General features: G+C 38.1%; 1 protein-coding gene across 4 annotated transcripts in view; it reads left to right on the forward strand.

Moving 5' to 3' along the window:
- Positions 1–21,382, forward strand: part of TBC1D12 (TBC1 domain family member 12) — a 122,327-nt gene that overhangs the window by 43,323 nt on the left and 57,622 nt on the right. The gene's annotated exons all lie outside the window — the stretch shown is intronic.

The raw sequence follows: 21,382 nt of genomic DNA on the forward strand, positions 1-21,382 counted from the left end.
GACTAATGCTATAGGACTGAATCTTTGTCATGTGCTCCCCCATCGTATGTTGGAAACCTAATCCCCAGTGTGAGAGTATTTGGAGTTGGGGACTTTGGGACGTGCTTAGGTCATGAGAGTGGAGCCCTCATGAATGGGATTAATGCCCTTATAAAAGAGGTCTCAGAGAGCTCTCTCATCCTTTCCACCATGTGAGGATACAATCCAAAGACAGTCTGTGAACAGGAAGGAGGCTCTCACCAGACACTGAATCTGCCAGTGCCTTGATCTTTGACTTCCCAGCTTCCAGAACTGTAGGAAATAAGCTTCTGTTGTTTATAAGCTACCAAATCTATAGTATTTTGTTATAGCATCCTAAATGGACTAAGACAACTAGGAATAGAAGTGATTTTTTTTCTCTGTAGCTGCCCAAATTAGTAAACTTTCATTCATGTGTGTAAGCACAGCACTAGGGATACAATGATGAACACAGAGCTCACAGTCTAATACAGTGATAACATCATAGAGCTTGTATTCAAATGCAGAAGATAACAACTAAATAAATTTTCAAAATTGTTTTGGCTATTTACTTTGCCTTTCCATATCAATTTTAGAATCTGCTTATCTGTATCTACAGATAATCCTTATTAACTTGGGAAGAATTGACATTTTTAGTATGTTGAATTTTCTGTTCCTTGAATATAGCAGGTCTCCATTTATTATGGTCTTGTTTGATTTCCTTCATCAGTGTTTTATATTTTTCAGCATATACATCCTGCTCATGTTTTGTTATATTTATATGTAAATACTTAATATTGGAGATACTGTAAATGATATCCTTTTTTTCAAGATTTTTAAAAATTTATTTGACAGAGAGAGACACAGCCAGAGAGGGAACACAAGTGGGGAGTGGGAGAGGGAGAGGCTTCCCGCCGAGCAGGGAGCCTGACGTGAGACTTGATCCCAGGACCCTGGGACCATGACCTGAGCCAAAGGCAGACATTAACGACTGAGCCCCCCAGGCGCCCTAAATGATATACTTTTAAAAATTTTAGTTTTCAGGTATTCACTGCTAGTATATGGAAATATGATTGATGTTTGCCTTACATCCTATAATCAAGCTAAATGTATTTATTAGTTCTAGGAGTTCTTTATGTATCCCATGGGATTGTTTATATAGATGATGTTTTGTACAAATAGGGAAATTTTTTTTTTTCCTTCTCAATCTATAAGACTTACTTTTCTTATCTTATTACACTGGCTAGGACTTTCAGTATGATTTTGAATGGGAGTGATGAGAGTGATCATCTTTATTTTGTTCTAATCTCCAAAATATTTGATCTTTCACAGTTTAGTATGATGTTAGCAATAGGGTGTGTGTGTGTGTGTGTGTGTGTGTGTGTGTGTGTGTGTTTTAAGATGCCCTTAACCAGGCTAAGGGACTTCCATTCTATTCCTAATTTTCTGTGGGGTTTTTTTTGTCAAGAATGGACTTAGGATATTGTCCAGTGTATCAGTTGATATAATCATGTGGTTTTTCTTCTTTAGACTGCTGATACAACTGCCCAAGAAAAATTACATAATCTTTAGATTGACTTTCAAGTATTGAATGAGCCTTGCATTCCTGGGATAAACCCCACTTTTCTTTTTGTTTTTATTTTTAAATATTGTCACTTTTTTATTTTTTCACTTAAATAATGCTTTATTTTGGTATAATTCACACACTACATAACTGATCCACTTAAAGTATACAATTCAGTGGTTTTTAGTATATTCACAGAATTGTACAACCATCACCACAATCAGTTTTGAACATTTTTATCACTCCAAAAAGAAACCCTGTAGCCATTATTGAAGATTAAATATATATGAATATATTATATTTTTATTTTAAACAAAAACACTAACATTTCTTTTTGTTTATGCAAGAGGCATAAATGGAAATGTATTCACAAATGTGATTAGCTTTGCTCATCATCATCAGTCGTTTTCTTGCCTTTCTTTCTCAACTTTCTTTTAGGTTAAAAGATAGATTACCTCCTGGTGATTGGAATACCTTTCTCATATTTTGCTAATGTGTTGTTCCTTGTTACTGCTCATGTTCTTGTTCTAAAAGTTCTTTCCTATACTCTTCCTCTTTTCTTCTTCTGGTGGTTTCTGTCTTCCCTCTGAATGTCTTAGGTACTACATTGGGTGTAGAGAGATGGAGATTTTCTTCATGAGGCATTCAAGACATGTAATTAGAATGTAGCACAAAAGCAAAAATGTTATTAAGTTTTTTTCTTTTCCCCTTAATTGTATTCTATTTTGTTCTGTCTGTGCAACAAAAGAATAAAAAGATCTCTATTAGTAAGATGTTGCCCAAAACTTTTTTTTTTTTAAGATTTTATTTATTTATTTGAGAGAGAGAGAATGAGAGAGAGCACATGAGAGGGGGGAGGGTCAGAGGGAGAAGCAGACTCCCTGCCGAGCAGGGAGCCCGATGCGGGACTCGATCCCGGGACTCCAGGATCATGACCTGAGCCGAAGGCAGTCGCTTAACCAACTGAGCCAACCCAGGCACCCTGCCCAAAACTTATTATGGCTGGCTCAGTTGGTAAAGCATGCTACTCTTGATCTTGGGGTCATGAGTTCGAGCCCCAGATTACTTAAAAAATAAATATTTGCTTAAACAAGAAATAAGATATAATAAGGTGACTTGCTGACATGAACATAGGAGAAAGAAAAAAATAATTTGTGTTTTTGAACTTTAAATGAGTATCAAAAAGCATTTTTGTGTAGAATGAAAGGGAATAGGAATAGTTATGAAGCTCTTACATGTTAATCGTTCTGTGAAGGACATGAACAAGTTAAGTGTGGTTAGAAAGAAGAGGTGATGGGTATTAAAGAGGGCACGTTCTGCATGGAGCACTGCATGGATACACAAACAATGAATCATGGAACACTACATCAAAAACTAATGATGTGTAATGTATGGTGATTAACATAACAATAAAAAAATTTTTTTAGAAGAAAGAAAGAAGAGGAACTCTTCAAGAGACTTGGCTCGGGTCTCTAGTGATGTGACTTTTGCAAGTGATTTTATAAGCTTTCCCGGTGTGGTGGTGGTGGCACATTGAATACTTTGAGAATTTGTTGGAAGACATCAGACAACTGCCCAAGAAAAATTTACATAAGCACATCGTTTACTTCCAATTGTGCATGCAGTTTGAGGAAGTGTGGACCTCCTCTAGCTCATTCATGTAGGTTCATTGATTCGTGATGAAGAACCTTTGACCTAGTTACTCTCTATAGTCCCTAGCAGCCCTAAAATACTTAACAACAACAAAAAAATTATAATCTTTACTTTCAGCCTTGAAATTGTGTGTGTGTGTGTGTGTGTGTGTGTGTTTTGACAAAGAGTAAGTTATACTGAATTCTGTCCCTTTTTGATAATTCCAGAATCTGGAATGTCTGAGAATATGTAGGTTAGTTTAGCAGTGTATGTTAAATAAAAATTCTGTATTTTTTTATTTTTACAATTTGTAATAACAACAAAGAGAAGATCCAGAAAAAGCCCAAAAAAGAAAATTCTTGGAATTAAAAAAAAGCCTTCGTTATGTGGCAGAAAAAGTACTTTTTTTGCATATAGTCAGCTGAAAGTCTTTTCAAGTGAAAAATGATTGAGGTTTGGAAAGAATGTAAGTAATCTTCATGCCAGATCTTTAATCCAAAATACTCAAGGGTAGCCAAAGTACTGAATTTTAAAGAGACGGTACTTCTCCTTCTTTGAATTAATTATGTAGTCAACTGTGGCATTCCATGATCACTAGATAATGTTTTCTTTTTGGCCTTCTGTTATGCTTCAGGGAAACTTAAGTACAAAGTCCAGGAAGTTCTTGTGTTCTCAGCAGTCCAGTTTCTACTGAGACGGAGTTCGAAGATCAGGTCATGATTTCTAGTATTGTTTTGTTTTTTAACTAATTTTATTCTTTTTTTTTTTTAAGATTTTATTTATTTTACAGAGAGATACGCAGTGAGAGAGGGAACACAAGCAGGGGGAGTGGGAGAGGGAGAAGCAGGCTTCCCGCAGAGCAGGGAGCCCGATGCAGGGCTCTATCCCAGGATCCTGGGATCATGATCTGAGCCAAAGGCAGATACTTAATGACTGAGCCACCCAGGCACCCCTAACTGATTTTACTCTTTTTTTTTTTTTTTTTTTAAGATTTTATTTATTTGACAGAGAGAGATACAGCGAGAGAGGGAACACAAGCAGGGGGAGTGGGAGAGGGAGAAGCAGGCTTCCTGGGGAGCAGGGAGCCCAATGCGGGGCTCGATCCCAGGACCCTGGGACCATGACCTGAGCCGAAGGCAGACGCTTAACCACTGAGCCACCCAGGCGCCCCTGATTTTACTCTTGATTGAAGTTGGATTCTTAACTGTTCGGAAAAGCATTTTAACCCCTTTTTATGTACAACCCCATTTAAGTGATGATTGGAATTTAATCTAAAAAGTTAAAATAGTCATATAGGTGTAAATGTTAGGCAAAAAGAGTGATTTTTTTTTTCCTGGAGCTGACATTGTTGGCAATAAGATTGATGACTTAGGCAGTCCCAGTTTTCTATAAGTGTCAAATTCCATAGTCTGAGAAACTATGGAATTTACATGGTTTTGTCATGTTTACATGGGTTTGGCAGTTCTTGAAGACTGAAGCCCTGGAGATGCTGCTACTTTAGAAATCACGGTGTTAAGTTTTGCCCCTTTTTGGTTAGCTTTATCCTTAATATGGTGTAGTAGGCAAGTGGTCTGATTGTTTTATTATATGTAACTCTTTGTGTGTGGTAAAAGAAATGAAATCTTGGAAAAATGAAACGGACTCAGATACACAGATATGTGAAAGCAAATATTAGTATTAATAAGCAAGAATCATTCACCAACCTTTATTATAAAAGCCACTGAGAAAAATGGCTAGGCCTTTTTTTTTTTTCCTTTTTCTCTCTCTAATCCCCACATCAGTTTTTTTCTTGGTGTGCCTCTTTTTCTTTTTTATGTTTTCAGTGATATGGAAACACTGAACTGCTACTTCTCACCTAGTGCTGTTTCTTAGCTGGTACAGCAGATTTTCTCATTTTATTTTTGCTGAAAAAAGCGGACACAGATTAGAGGAGAGAATGGAAGATGGTGTGTTTATGTCTCTGTGTGTGTAGATAGTTGTGTGTGTGAACATAGTGTTGATTGGGCATAAGAGAATGAACTTAATGGAGAAAAGATGGATTACCACTACCATTTCCTGTTCTTTAGACAACATGTTATCACAGAATGGGGGGGAAAAAAACACAAAAGCCAAAACACCCAAACTAGAAAAATAGTTTTTAAAATCTCCACTGTATCTGAAGCCATAAGATACTTTCAGCTTCTAAAAACTCGACTTTTGGAGTTTGGGGAGAACCAGCAAATAATACTTGATCAGCCCCTCTAAGTTTGGAATCAGTAGGAAAAAAAAAACATAGGACACAGACAAATGGGACCTTAAAACATCAGCTTTATGCTGATGAAATCTGGATTAAAAGACATGCCTCTGGCTGCAGTGTGCCTTCTAAACCTTCCCCTGATGTATCCAGCTAGTCACTAGCACAGCAGGCCTTTCCTTAGGGGGTCGGAGGCAGAGGGGTATAGAGGAAACCTAACCTCATATTATTAGGAAGGCAGAGCAAACTGTATCTTCTCTGCTGTTAGGCAGCAATGTCTGTCACCAAAATTTAACCCCTCAGGTGGAGGAGATGAATAAGGGAGCAGAAAGAAGCCAGGAGTGTCCCTCCTCTCCATCTCTCCCCTGAAACATGAAGAATACAGAGTAGGAGTGACCTTTTCCTCCCAACACTGCCGTATAAATCTCATTCATACAGTCAAGCTCTACCTCTGAAATCCAGAGAGGAAGAACTGTCCTCTTTTTTGTGTCTGGGTGCTTGAACACATTTGGTTTGTTTTGCTAATAAGAACCTTTAGTGTTGACTTAAATTTAAGAAATTTGAATATGTTGGGGGATAGAAAAAAGGGAACTGTGTGTGTGTATTCAGTTTGAAAAGGTGGTGAGGAGGAACCTAGTCCCACACATTTATTTGCACTGAGACCTCAACTTCATCAGTGCTCTGATAGTGGATTGGGAGACGAGGGATGGGGTATAGGAAGAATGAAAACATATGACATATATTTGAACTATTAATTTACCTTTTTGTTATGTTTTCCCTTAAGACTTAATAGAGTGGTACTCTTTTCCTAGATTGACTAGTAGAACCCGTTTGATCTGTACTATTTTAATACAATTTCATTTATTTGTAACAATATCTTAAAATTACTTTTTGTTGCAGATATATGCCTTTTAGTTACATTATACACAGTTTTTGTGGCAGGGGATAACCTGAAAACCTAATCCAGAATTTCTTAGTGGCATAAGAAATTAATGTGGAACATTATCTGGTGGCCTTTCTTAGCAATTGGATACCTGTTGGCTCATGTTTCTTTTATGGAAATTTCTTATGGTAACCAAAGTTTTTTTTGTTGTTTTTTTTAAAAGATTTTATTTATTTATTTGAGAGAGACAGTGAGATAGAGAGAGCATGAGAGGGGGGAGGGTGAGAGGAAGAAGCAGACTCCCTGCCGAGCAGGAAGCCCGATGCGGGACTCGATCCCGGGACTCCAGGATCATGACCTGAGCCGAAGGCAGTCGCTTAACCAACTGAGCCACCCAGGCACCCCGTAACCAAAGTTTATTGGATATGTAAGCTTAAGGTATTTGGCTTTTGTTTGTTTTAATGATTTAATTAAAATTTAAACTTCATGCTGAACTTATTATCATTGTAATATTATACCATAAAACATGTTGAAACCAGGCTTTCTATTATGGAGGTTATGCATTTATTTTGCTTTTTTCCTTTTTATCCTTTCCAATCATATCAAGATTCTTCAGAGACTACATCCATAGAAAGGCCTATTATTGTTTGGTTTAAGATGTTAGTATTCCTTGACTTCAATTTTGGAAGTCTAAAATACCCTTATAAATTAATTTCAGATATAAACCCACATCTTAACAGGCTTTTTGTGATGCAGGATAATTTCTAACGGTCTTTGCTAAAAGAATCATGTATATTTGGCATTTTGGCTGTGATTTATAAAGAGTTCTGTAACTTATAGGTGGCCTGATGCACAGTATTACTATGTATAGCCTGTAGTTTTTTATATGAGAATGTGTTTGGTAATGATTACAATACCTTAATTGTAGGTAAAAGTATAGAGATATGACCACCCCCAAGGGCTCTCTGTAAAGCTCTGTGCATGGGGAATTTTCTGATTTGTGATTATTACTCTCTCTTGGTATAAGTGCATTTTACGCCTGTGGTCTCCTCATTCTGCTGCTATGTCTGTATTCTCAGCCAGGTCACATTATTTGAAGCTATATTTCATTGCATTTGAAAACATTGCATAACCCCTTCTATTTTATGTTAGCCTGCTTTAATTATATATGTAATTCTACATTTCTAGTATAGAGAATGAAATGCTATTTTTTTCCCCGTCATAAAACTACCTTATTTATGCATTGTGAGGAGGCAAGCGATTTATGGGTTTTTAGATTTGAAACAATTAAGATTGTAGTGAAAGATCTGATTCTGGTCAATGATTAGTTGGTGGTAGTTGTAAAAACCAAACAAACTTATTGTTCATTGTATACTTCTTTCTCCCTCCCTCCCCCAAGAGCTAATTGTTAGTGTGAAGTCTTCTGACCCCGTAACTACCTCAGTACAATGATTGAGACAAATTTATATAGAGATGTGAATTGACCCTAAGAGGAGTACCTAAAATCTGAAATGTTTATCAACTTTGGCCCAAATAAGTATACCTAAGCCGGTGGCAAAAGTGGATACCCAGCACTATGTAGGAAAAGGCTAACCTTATAGCTCCCCAATGATGGATTCGGAATATGCAACCTTTTAACTATTTATATGATGCTCTACAGTTATCAGGGAGTTCCATTCGGGATGTTAGGTTTACATAACTTAATAAAAGCTAGTATTTTGGGGAGCCTGGGTGGCTCAGTCGTTAAGCGTCTGCCTTCGGCTCAGGTCATGATCCCAGGGTCCTGGGATCGAGCCCCGCATCAGGCTTCCTGCTCAGTGAGTGGGAAGCCTGCTTCTCCCTCTCACACTCCCCTTGCTTGTGTTCCCTCTCTTGCTGTCTCTCTCTCTCTCTCAAATAAATAAATAAAATCTTAAAAAAAAAAAACAAAAACAACTAGTATTTTTTTTGGACACATACAGAAGAAAACATGTAACAGACACATGAGTTATGAGGCATGGTATACATTGGTGAACCCTTTGCCCAGTTTCAGAAATAGAACATTATCAGTCCTGTTGAAAATATACCTGTGAGTGTCTTACTGTCCTTTTCACCCCTAAGATGTAACAACTAACCTGAATTCATTTAGTGATTTAAGCAATAGTTTTTGCCAGAACATTTTTCTTATTTTATTATATTATTTTAGAGCTTCGTAAAAATGGTATACTGTGTGTATTCTTCTGCATCTTGCATTTTTGTTTGTTTTTAAAACTCAGCATTGTTTTTAAGATTCATCCATGTTGATGGATGTAGCTTTGATTTGTGTTCGTTGAGGAACAATATTACATTTAATAACATGCCACAATTTAAGTTTTCCATTCTTCTGCCAGTGGATTATTAGATTGTTTAGGATTTTTGCTCTTTTCAATAGTGTTCCTTGAATGTTCTTAAATATGTCTTTTAGTGCACGTGTCCAGAACTTTCTCTAGAGTATGTGGCTAGAAGTATAATCACTAGATGGTAGTGTATGCAAGTGTTCAGCTTTATGAGATAGAAACCAATGTGTGATCACACTATTGTCAATTCCTAGCAGCATTCTTCTCCCTCCAAATCTGGTATTATCAGATTTCTTAGTTTTTGCCAATCCTGTTATAAAATAAAAATGTTATTCTGGTTTTAGTTTGTGGGCTCACTAATTATGAATGAGGCTAAATATCTTCTGATAGATTTCTTTATTTGCCATTTGTTTGCCTTCTTTGTGCAATACTTTTTAATAGTTTTTATCTTTTTTATTAGTTTGTCACTTATGAAAATGATTGGTTGGAGTTCTTTATATTTTCAATATACCTATCTTTTGTCACTTATTTGTGTTGTAGTTTCTGTTCCACATTTGTGGGTTTTTATTTTTTGTTTTTGTTCAGGATTTTATTTATTTATTTGACAGAGAGAGACACAGCAAGAGAGGGAACACAAGCAGGGGGAGTGGGAGAGAGAGAAGCAGGCTTCCCGCAGAGCAGGGAGCCTGATGCGGGGCTCGATCCCAGGACCCTGGGACCATGACCCGAGCCGAAGGCAGACGCTTAACGACCGAGCCACCCAGGCACCCCTTGTGGGTATTTTTTTAAGATTTTATTTATTTATTTGAGAAAGAGCGCGCATGAGCAGGGGGGAGGGGCAGAGGGAGAGGGAGAAGCAGACTCCCTGCTGAGCTAGGAGGCCAATGTGGGACTACATCCCAGGACTCTGGGATCATGACCTGAACCAAAGGTGGACGCTTAATCTATTGTGAGCCACCCAGGTGCCCCAGTTTTGTGTCTTTTTACTTTTTCTATACTGCCCCTTGAATAGAAGTCCTTAATTTTAATGTTGTGATTTAATTAAGTTTAAAAAATGATAGTCCTTTGGGTTTTATTTTTAGATTCTTCGCTGCTATGAGCTTATTTTAAAATTCTCTTGTATTTCTTTCTAAAACTTTGGAAGTTTATTATTCAGATCTAACTATTTAATCCATTGGGAACTGACTCTTATGTATGGTAGGGATCCAGTTTCATTTCCCCCACAGTGATAGCCAAAGGTCCCAGCATCATTTTTTAAAATATATATATATATATATATATATATATATTTTAAGATTTTATTTATGTATTTGAGAGAGAGACCCCAGAGGGGGGTAGGGTCAGAGGGAGAAGCAGACTCCCCACTGAGCAGGGAGCCCGACGTGGGACTTGATCCTGGGACTCTGGGATCATGACCTGAGCCGAAGGCAGTCGCTTAGTTGGTTAAACTGAGCCACCCAGGTGCCCTTTTTTTTTTTTTTAATGTCAGCTCCATGCCCATTGTGGAGCCCAGTGCAGGGCTCAAATTCTCGACCTGAGATCAAGACCTGAGCTGAGATCAAGAGTTGGACACTCAACCTAGTGAGCTACCCAAGAGCCCCCTAGCGTCAATTTTTAAATGATCTATCCTGTTGTCATTGATTGCAGTGCCACCTCTGTTTCCATTTATGCTTTTGTGTATTTCTGAGTTGTGTATTGTTTTTCCAGTGATCAATTTTTTTCATCCCTGGGCCATTACCATGCTGTCTTAAAAACAGTGGTTTTGGGGGCGCCTGGGTGACTCAGTTGGTTAAGCATCTGACTTCAGCTCAGGTTGTGATCCCAGGGTCCTGGGATCGAGCCCCGCATCAGGCTCCTTGCTCAGCGGGGAGCCTGCTTCTCCCTCTCCCCTCTGCTCGTGCTCTCCCCCCCCCTCTCTCTCAAATAAATAAATCAAATCTTAAAAAAAAGTGGTTTTAGTAAATTTGGTTATCTTCGGTAGGGCAACTCAGCTTTACCTTTTTTTTTTTCCACTCAAAGTGTTTTGGCTATTTTTGGTCCACTCTTCAATATAAATTTTATTTTATCTTACTTTATTTTTTTAAAGATTTTATTTATTTTTTTGACAGAGAGATAGAGAGCGAGCACAATTAGGCAGAGCAGCAGGCAGAGGGAGAGGGAGAAGCAGGCTCCCCCACTGAGCAGGGAGTCCAATGTGTGGGACTCGATCCCAGGACCCTGGGATCATGACCTGAGCTGAAGGCAGTTGCTTAACTGACTGAGCCACCCAGGCACCCCCTCAATATAAATTTTAACGTTTTCTCAAGTTCTTCAAGAACCTTATTGAGGGTGGGGGCGCCTGGGTGGCTCAGTCAGTTAAGCGTCTGCCTTGGGCTCAGGTTATGATCCCAGAGTCCTGGAATCAAGCCCCTTGTTGGGTTCCTTGCTCAGCGGGGGAGAGCCTGCTTCTCCCTCTCCCTCTGTCCCTCCCCCTGCTTGTGCTGTCTCTCTCTCTCAAATTAAATAAAATCTTAAAAAAAAAAAAAAAGTCTTGTTGAGCTTATGATAGGAGTTGTGTAGAATCTATAGATGGATTTGGGGAGAATTGATATTTTTAAGGTAGTGTCCTCTCTATAAATATAAGCTGTCTTTCTATTTAGTTAGGTTTTCTTTAATGTTTCAGGATAATTGTATCCATTCCCCATAAGGGTCTTATAAAAAGTTGGTTAGATTTATTTCTAGGTCATGCATACACACACACACACACACACACATATACATTTTTAAAGATTTATTTAAGTAATCTCTACACCCCATGTAGGGCTCAGACTTACAACCCCGAGATCCAGGGTTGAAAAACTGAGCCAGGCAGGCACCCCTAGGTACCTTATATTTTGTTGATATTGATATTGCTTTCAACTTTTTTATTTCTAGCTGCTGTTGACAGATACAAAGTCAAAGCTGGATTTCGGTTTTTGATCTTACAGATAACCACTTGCTAAACTCTTCAGTTTGTAATTTGATAGTATATTATGGAGTTTGATAGTAATTTGATAGTATATTATGGAGTTTTTAAATACACATTTTCATATTGTCTGTGCATAATGGCTTTTGCTCTTCCTTGCCAATCCTTCTGCTATTTATTTCTCTTTCTTACCTGATTGCACTAAGACCTTCGGTACAAAGTTGAATAGAAGTGAGAATAGTGGCATACTTGTCTTGTTCCTGATTTTAAAAGATGTTCGACATTTTATTAAGAATGACATTTACTGGGGCAGCTGGGTGGCTCAGTTGGTTAAGCATCCAACTCTTGATTTCAGCTCAGTTCATGATCTCAGTATTGTGGGATTGAGCCCTGCATCAGGCTCTGGGCTTAGCTGGGAGTCCGCTTGAGATTCTCTCCCTCTTCCTCTGCCCCTCCTCTCTCTCTCAAATAAATAAATAAATAAATAAATCTAAAAAAAAAAAAAAAGACATTTACTGTAGATTTTTGGTAGGTGTCCTTAAGTTCTCTTCTAGTTGTCTTTTGTAGTTTCTGTTGTGAATGGAATGTTTGACTTCACCATCTTTTTTTTTAGCATTGAGATTATCAGAGGTTTTTTTTCCTTTTTTTCTGTTAATGTATTGAATAACATTTAAGATCTTGTAATGTTTGACTACCTTTGCATTCCTGAGACAAATCCAACCTAGTCATGATGTAGTCTGTCTTTACAGATTATATTTAGTTTGCTGATATTTTGTTTAGTATATTTCTTCTGTGTTCATGAGTTAGATTGGTCTGTAATTTTACTCTCTTAAGCTGTTCATGCCCGGTTTTGTTACTGAGTTTATATTGGCTTTACAGGTATGATTAAAGATTATTCTCTCTTTCATTCTCAAAAATAGTTGATACAGTATTGGTGCAATCTGTATCTGGAAAAATTTGGGAGAACTCTCATGTAAAACTAACATGCCATGGGGCACCTGGGTGACTCAGTCGTTAAGTGTCTGCCTTGGGCTCAGGTCATGATACCAGGGTCCTGGGACTGAGCCCCATGTCGGGCTCCCTGCTCCGTGGGGAGTCTGCTTCTCTGCCTCTGCCTGTTGCTCCCCCTGCTTGTGCTCTCTCTCTCTCTGTCAAATAAATAAAAAATCTTAAAAAAAGAAAAGTAACATGCCTGATTTTGAGGGGGGAGAAATTTTAACTTTCATTTCAGTTTTTTGTTTGTTTGTTTGTTTGTTTGTTTTTGTTTGTTTTTAAAGATGTATTTATTTATTTGAGAGAGTGAGAATGAGAGAGAGAGAGAGTACATGAGAGTGGGGAGGGTTAGAGGGAGAAGCAGGCTCCTCGCTGAGCAGGGAGCCCGATGCGGGACTCGATCCCGGGACTCCAGGATCATGACCTGAGCCGAAGGCAGTCGCTTAACCAACTGAGCTACCCAGGCACCCCTTATTTCAGTTTTTAAAATGACTTTTGGACTCTTGATATTTTCTGTTTCTTCTAAGTCTGTTTTGATAAATTATATTTTTACAAAGTTCTGTCCATTTTGAGAAATTTTTTTTTTTTTTTAAGATTTTATTATTTATTTGACAGAGAGAGAGCGCACGTGCTTGCGCACAAGCAGGCAGAACAGCAGGCAGAGGGAGAGGGAGAAGCAGGCTGGGCTCCCTGATGAGCAGAGAACCCGTCTGGGGCTCCATCCCAGGACCTGAGATCATGACCTGAGCCGAAGGCAGATGCTTAACCAACTAAGCTACCTAGGCGCTCCTTGAGAAATGTTCTAAATGATTGGCATAGAGTTGTTTATAGATTCTCTTCCCTTTAAAATTTTTGCTGCATCTGATTTTATGTTCTTCTCTTTACTCCTAATTTATTTATTCCTGTTCTTTTTTGCAAAAATCCCACTAGAAGTTTTGTCTATTTTACTAAACTTGATGAAAGACCAACTTTTGGCAGTGTCAACCCTCTGTATTTGGTTGTTAGTTTAAATAGTCTTTTAATTAACAGCTTTATTGAGGTAGAGTTAACATTCCATAAAAGTCATCCATTTTAAGAGTACAATTCAATTATATTAAATTTATATAGTTGTACAGTCATTACTGAAATCTAGCTGCAGACCATTTCTGCCACACCAGAGATCATTTGTACCCATTTATAGTCAATACCCATTTCTACCCCACGCAACCACTAATCTACTTTGTAGAGTAACCTTTTTTGCACATTCATATAAACAAAATTATACACATGGTCTTATACATCTGACTTCTTTCATTGGGCATATTTTGAGTTCATCCATGTTGTAGCATGTATCAATTATCACATTCCTTTTTATTGCCGAATAGGATTTCATTGTGTGAATATATATTTTGTTATACATTCAGTAGTTGCTGGATATTTAGCTTGCCTTCACATTTTATTTTTTGTTTTTGTTTTTTTTTAAGATTTTATTTATTTGACAGAGAGAGCGAGAGAGAGCGAGAGAGCACAAGCAGGAGGAGCAGTAGAAGGAGAGGGAGAAGCAGGCTCCATGCCAAGCAGGGAGCCCCATGCAGGGCTCAGTCTCAGCACCCTGGGATCATGACCTGAGCTGAAGGCAGACGCTTAACCGTCTGAGCCACCCAGGCGCCCCTTGTCTTCACATTTTGGCTATTATGAATACTTCTTCTATGAGCCTTTCCTTGTAAGCCTTCATGTGGACATATGTTTTCATTTCTCTTGGGTAGACATCTAGGAGTGGAAATGTTGGGTTGTATGGTAACTTTGTGTCTTACTTATAAAAGAAACTACCAAATTGTTTTTCAAAATGGCTGTACCACCTAACATTCCTACCAGCAATGTTTTCCAAGCTGTTTCACCATTTTATATGCCCACCTTTCCAGTTTTTCCACATCCTTGCAAATTTGTTATTTTGTTGTTGTTGTTTTATAAATAATGGCCATCCTTAGTGGGTGTGGTTGGTACCTAATTGTTGTTTATGATTTGCTTTTTTCCTAACACTAGACTATGAACAGTTGTTCATGGTATTCACATACACTGCTTTTTATTGGTAGTAATTTCCCACTTTTATTTCTGCTTTTAGTGATTTGAATCTTCCCTCTTTTTTTCTTAGTCATCTAGCTAAAGGTTTGTCAATTTTGTTGATCTTTTCAAATAACCAGCTTTAAAAATTTTTTTCTCTATTTTTCTATTCTCTGTTTCATTTATACTCACTCTGATCTTTATTATTTCTTTCCTTATGCCGGCTTTGGGTTTAGTTTGCTCTTCTTTTTCTGGTTTCTTCATGTGTGCCATTAAGTAATTGATAAGAGATGGTTCTTTTTTAATATTTGCAACTGTAAATTTCCCCCTCAGCTGTATCTCATAAGTTTTGTTATGTTGTGTTTGTTTAAATTCATCTCAGCATGTTTTCTTTTCTTTTTTTTTACCCCAAGGTGTTTTCTAGGTAAACTTGTGATTCTTTTCTTTCACCTACAGGTCATTTAAGACTGTTTTGTTTAATTTCCACATATTGGTGAATTTTCTAATTTTTTTCTGTTACTGAGTTCTAATCTCATTTTACTTTGGTTGAAAAAGATACTTTGCATGATTTCAATCTTTTTAAGCTTATTAAAACTTGCTTTGTGGGTTAACATACAGTTCATCCTGGAAGATATGTCCTGTGTGCCCTTGAGAATGTATATTTTTACTGTTGGGGGGAGTGGGCTGTGTATGCCTGTTAGGTCTAATTGATTTATAATGTTTTAGTCTTTTACTTTTTGATCTGTCTGGTTGTTCTGTGTATTGAGAGGAGGCTACCGACATCTCCAGTTATTATTGTAGAACTGTCTATTTCTCCCTTCAATATTGTCAGTTTTGTTTCACATATTTTAGGGCTCTGTTGTTAGGTACATATATGTTTATAATGGTTATATCTTTTTATTGGATTAACTTTTTTTCGACATAAAATGTTCTCCTTTGTGTCTTATAACCTTCTTTGACTTTATGACTACTTTGCCTGACATACCCAGTCCAGGTCTCTTTTGGTTATTATGTGCTTTCAGTATAATTTTCCATTCTAAAATTTTCAACTTCTTTGTATCTTTTTATCTAAAGTAAGTTTCTTGGGGTGCCTGGGTGGCTCAGCTGGTTAAGCGTCCAGCTCTTGATTTCAGCTTAGGTCATGATCTCAGGATTGTGATATTGTGCCCCGCATAGTGCGGGGCACTATAGGAATGGAGCCCGCTTAGGATTCTCTCTCCCTCTCCTCCTCTTCCCACCCCCCGTTCCCTCTCTAAAAAAATAAATAAAATGAGTCTCTTATTGTCAGCTGTATTTTGATTTAAAAAGAGTCTCTTGAAGACAGCATATAGACAGTTTTTAATTCAATCTGCCAATATCTCTTGGGTGGAGAGTTTAATCGACTTATATTTAAACTAATTGTTGGTGAGGAAGGATTTACTTCTGCCATTTTTCAGTATGTCTTTTATGGGTTTTGTTCATCCGTTCCTCCATTACCAATTTTTGGTATTTAGTTGAATTTTGGTAGTGGACCATTTTGATTCCCTTCTTTCCTTTTCTGCATATTTTTAACCTATTAGCAGTAACTTTAAGGATTACAAGTAACATGGGGTCCTGGGTGGCTCAGTCGTTAAGCATCTGCCTTCAGCTCAGGTCATGATCGCAGGGTCCTGGGATCGAGCCCTGCATCAGGCTCCCTGCTTGGCGGGAAGCCTGCTTCTCCCTCTCCCACTCCCGCTGCTTGTGTTCCCTCTCTTGCTGTGTCTCTGTCTGTCAAATAAATAAATAAAATGTTTTTTTTTGGTTTTTTTTGTTTTTTTTTTTTAAAGATTTTATTTATTTATTTGAGAGAGAGAGTGAGAGAGCACAAGAGGGGGGAGCGGGAGAGGGAGAAGCAGACTCCCTGCTGAGCAGGGAGCCCGATGCGGGACTCGATCCCGGGACTCCAGGATCATGACCTGAGCCGAAGGCAGTCGCTTAACCACTGAGCCACCCAGGCGCCCCATAAATAAAATGTTTTTTAAAAAGTTTTAAAAAAAAAGGATTATAGGTAACATCTTAAACTTACAGCAACCTATTTTGAACAATACCAAGTTAGTTTCATTAGTATACACACTGCTACACATCTCTGTCCCTCCTCCTTTATATTGTTATTGTCAGGGCTTACATGTTTATACATTGTGTGTCTATTAGCATAAATTTATAAATATTGTTTTATACATTTGCCTTGTGAATCATATAGGAAAAAAAAGTGTTGTTACAAACTGAAAGTACAATAATACTGGCTTTGACATTTACCTATGTAGTTAATTTTACTAATGTTACTTATTTCTTCTCATGGCTTTGAGTTACTCTCTGGTTACTTTTCATTTCAGCCTGAAGAGCTCCCTTTAGCATTTCTTACAGCTCAGGTCTGTTGGTAATGAACTCCTTCAACTTTTGTTTATCTAGAGATGTCTTCATTTCTCTTTCATTCTTGAATGATAGATTTGCTGCATATAGAATTTGTAGTTGCTACTTTTTTATTTTAGAATTTTAAATATATTATCTCACTACCTTCTGGCCCCCATGGTTTCTGATGAAAAATTTGTCATTAATCTTGTTTGTGGTATTTGCTTCTCTCTTGCTGTTTTCTAAATTTTCTCTTTATCCTTGTTGTTTTTTTTTTTAAGGTTTTATTTATTTATTTGTCAGAGAGAGAGCACCCATAAGCAGGAGGAGTGGCAGGCAGAGGGAGAGGAAGAAGTAGTCTCCCTGCTAAGCAAGGATCCCAATGTGGGACTTGATTCCAGGACCCTGGGATCATGACCTGAGCTGAAGGCAGATGCTTAACCAACCGAGCCACCCAGGTGTCCCCAAATAAATAAATAAAATATTTTTTAAAAAAAGAAATATTTCATTCTAGTTATGCTAGTTTTCAACTCTAGAATTTGTTTGGTTCCTTTCTATAATACTTTTTCCTTGTTGATATTCTTATTTTGTTCATGCATTCCCCACTCCCGATTTCTTTGTGGTTTCCTTTAGTTTATTGGGTATATTTGAGACAGTTAATTTAACATCTTTGAGTAGTAGTTCCACTGTCTGGACTTCTCAGGGATGTTTTTGTCAAATCTTGCTCCTGTGAATGGTTCATACTTTGTTCTTTCTTTGTGTGTATTGTAATTTTTTGTTGAGACCTGGATATTCCGATTACAATAATGTGGTATTCTGTAAATCTATTAACTCTTCAGTGATTGCTTATTTTGCTTGTTGAGTGCTAGAGTCATCCATTTGTGATGTTTCCAAACTATTTTGCAAAGTATATAATTCTTTTTGTGTGATGTCACAAGTTTCTGTTCTTATTTCTGCAGTCAACTGGTAACTTTAAAAAGATTTTTTCTGTAAATGTGTGACTCAAAAAGAGAGACAAAAAGAGTTTTATCTTTTTTCCTTTTTAAGATTGTATTTGTCAGAGGGAGAAAGCACAAGTGGGGGGGGGGAGGGAGCAGCAGGCAGAGGGAGAAGAGGGCTCCCAGCTGAGCAAGGAGCCCGATGTGGGACTCGATTTCAGGACCCTGGGATCATGACCTGAGCCAAAGGTAGATGCTTAACCGACTGAGCCACCCAGGCGCCCAAGAGTTTTATCTTTTTTAATGTTCCGGTAGACACCACCAGTAGAAGCCACTGCTGCAAGATGACTGAACTGATACAGATGTCTGTGCTGGTCCCTCAAGGCACTGCTAGGCCAACCCAAATTCATAACTCCAAATTTTAGAAAGACATGAACCCTGTTATCCCTCCTGATGCATCAACCACTTCAGAAACGTGGGATCCCAATCCCCGCTGCTACGGAAGGAAGGGCTGAGGAATTGAGGGAAGGTGGTTGGTTTACACCTCTAGACTTAGGAAGAATCAGCACTCTCTTCCTTCATGTACTTCCCTGTTTGTTAATAAGTTTCTAGGGTTCTGAAACGGTTGATTACAATTGCTCTTTCCAGCTCAGTTTTTACTTTGGGGGAGGAACTGACGTCTACATCCTACTGTTCTTACATTTTGCGTCAGTGATGCTTTTGAACTGCAAATTTGATTTAAATTTGTTTTAAATTTGATTAAGGCCAGTTTTTCAATGTTTTATTTTGGGGGCGCCTGGGTGGCTCAGTCGGTTAAGTGTCTGCCTTCAGCTCAGGTCATGATCCCAGGGTCCCAGGATCGAGCCCCACATCAGGCTTCTTGCTGAGCGTGAAGTCGGCTTCTCCCTCTCCCCCTGCTCTTCCCCCTGCTTGTGCACATGTGCACTCTCTCAAATAAAATCTCTTTAAAAAATTAAAAATTTTTATTTTATGGATAATGACTTTGATGTCATATTCAGTAATTTTTTGCATAAGCCATGGTGACAAAGATTTTTCTCCTGTGTTTAGCATGGCTGGATGGCAAACCTTTGTGATATAGGCAAGCCACAGAGGGGCTGGTAGGGGGAGCATAGCTTGGCTGGTGAGAACTGTCCAGGGAGTACAGGTGAGCTGTGTGGGGCTTACTGAGGGAACTGGTATATCCCTACCAGCAGGAAGCCTTTGGGGTGCTAGTTTCCATATCAAGAGGGCTACAGAAGCCATCTCCAGGTTGAGTTTGCCAGTGCTGCAAATTTGCTGAAAGACTACATGTCCTGGCACGTGACTGAGTAGAGTTCTGCTACCCACTCTGCAGCAGCTGGAAACCACAGGAGAGCTCCTTTCTCCTTCTGTGTCTTTTTCAGTGCCCTCTATTAAGAAAATTTAACAGTTTCATGTTCATTTTGAAGGAGAAATGCTCATAGAAATTCTGTTATTACACACAAGATATCAAATATTATTTAAATTAATAGGCCATCCTTTGAGGCTTGAAATTGTATGTTATAAATATACCAGTCCTCAGTATAATCATTATTAAAAACCTCCAATCTAGAGATCTTATTAAGTAGAGATTTGAGTCACTGTATATAGTTTCAGAGATGAAACTTCTAAAGCATCCTAAATAGAAATGACTCTACATTGTCATCAGTTCACTTCCATTGCACACACAAGGAAATGGGAGTGTCTCTTTATTAGGGATTAGTCCACATTCTTTTGTAGGAGTCCATTGATATCTTTCTAAACTCAAAGAATGGCTTTAACATTAGGCTTTAAAAACTTAACTCCTTTTTATCACAATAATTACTTTTAAGAACAGATATATGATCTTTTGAATGTGGATAAATCAAGTTATTTAGGACTTCAAATAATTTGTAACTATATGTGCAAATTAAAAATTTGCTTAATGAGGGGCGCCTGGGTGGCTCAGATGGTTAAGTGTCTGCCTTTGGCTCAGGTCATGATCCCGGGGTCCTGGGATCGAGTCCCACATCGGGCTCCCTGCTAGGCGGGGAGCCTGCTTCTCCCTCTGCCTCTGCCTCTCTCTCTCTCTCTCTCTCTCTGACTCTCATGAATAAATAAATAAAACATTAAAAAAATTTGCTTAATGATCACTTATAGCTTATAAGAAGGGTTCCTATTCGGTTGGATTCATCAGTACCTTTCTGAGGGTGCCCTGGTCATGCTTTATTGATAGATACATATTTTGAATATCATTCCTGCTTATATCTGCTATAGATACTTATTTTGGTTGGTAAGGGCCTAGAGATAAATAAGTAAAATCCTTGATCCTTGGGGGCACCTGGGTGGTTCTGTCAGTTAAGCGTCCGGCATCAGCTCAGGTCATGATCCCAGGGTCCTGGGATTGAGCCCCGCATTGGGCTCCCTGCTCAGCGAGGAATCTCCTTCTTCGTCTCCCTCTGACCCTCCCCCTTCTTGTGCTCTTGTGTGCTTTCTGTCTCAAATAAATAAATAAAAAGTCTTCTAAAAAAAAATCCTTGATCCTTGTACAGGTTTCCTTTAGAAAGATACATCAGTGAGAGATTCTTTCTTTTTTAATCTTTCAAAGATTTATTTATTTATTTTAGAGAGAAAGCAGGAGCGGGAGGGGCAGAGGGAGAGGGAGAGAGAATCCCAAGTAGACTTCACATTGAGCGCCCAGTCCGATGTGGAGCTCAGTCCCATGACCCCTGAGATCAGGATCTGAGCTGAAACCGAAGTCAGACGCTCAACTGACTGAGCCACCCAGGCGCCTAGGAGATACTTTCTTCCAAGGCTGTTTATTGAGTCTTTGGCACTAAGCTTTCTTGTACATACCTGTCCTAGGAAAACAATCTACATAAACATATATTATAGCAATGGAGGATCAGTAGATGCCCTGTTATTGCAAATCATAACAAATTATTACTGAAAATAATTAAATAGTATTTTCCCAAAAAAATTTTATTACTTTACCTATTTTAAACAGATTCTCTTTAACTTTTTTGTTCTCAGATTCTTGGCTTTTATTACCAAGTACAGGTATAGTCAGTTCTAGTATACTTTGTAACTGATTCAAAGCAGATAGTTACATTTTATTTAGAGCTATCATTTTTCTCCCAATTTGTTTATCTAGTATCTCTGTTGATAATTTTTCTAGAATTTCTCTATTACTCAGGTATTCTTAAGTAAGTCTTGTTAGTCTAATAGTCAGTTGTATAAGTAGTGGAAATAATTTCATTTAGAGGCACCTGGCTGGCTCAGTTGGTGGAGCATGAAACTCTTGATCTCAGGGTTGTGAGTTAAAGTCCTGTGTTGGGTGTAGAGATTACTTAAAAATAAAAAAATCTTTAAAAAAATAAAAAGAAAGAATTTAATTTAAATGTATTTTGTGTTTGTCTTGGGTATAAACATACTTTAAAAATTATTAAATAGTGCTCTGGTTACCAAAAACATAA

This window comes from Mirounga angustirostris, unplaced genomic scaffold (assembly GCF_029215605.1).
Source record: "Mirounga angustirostris isolate CCGP_5_RB_7025 unplaced genomic scaffold, mMirAng1.0.hap1 SCAF_6, whole genome shotgun sequence".
Lineage (NCBI taxonomy): Eukaryota > Metazoa > Chordata > Mammalia > Carnivora > Phocidae > Mirounga > Mirounga angustirostris.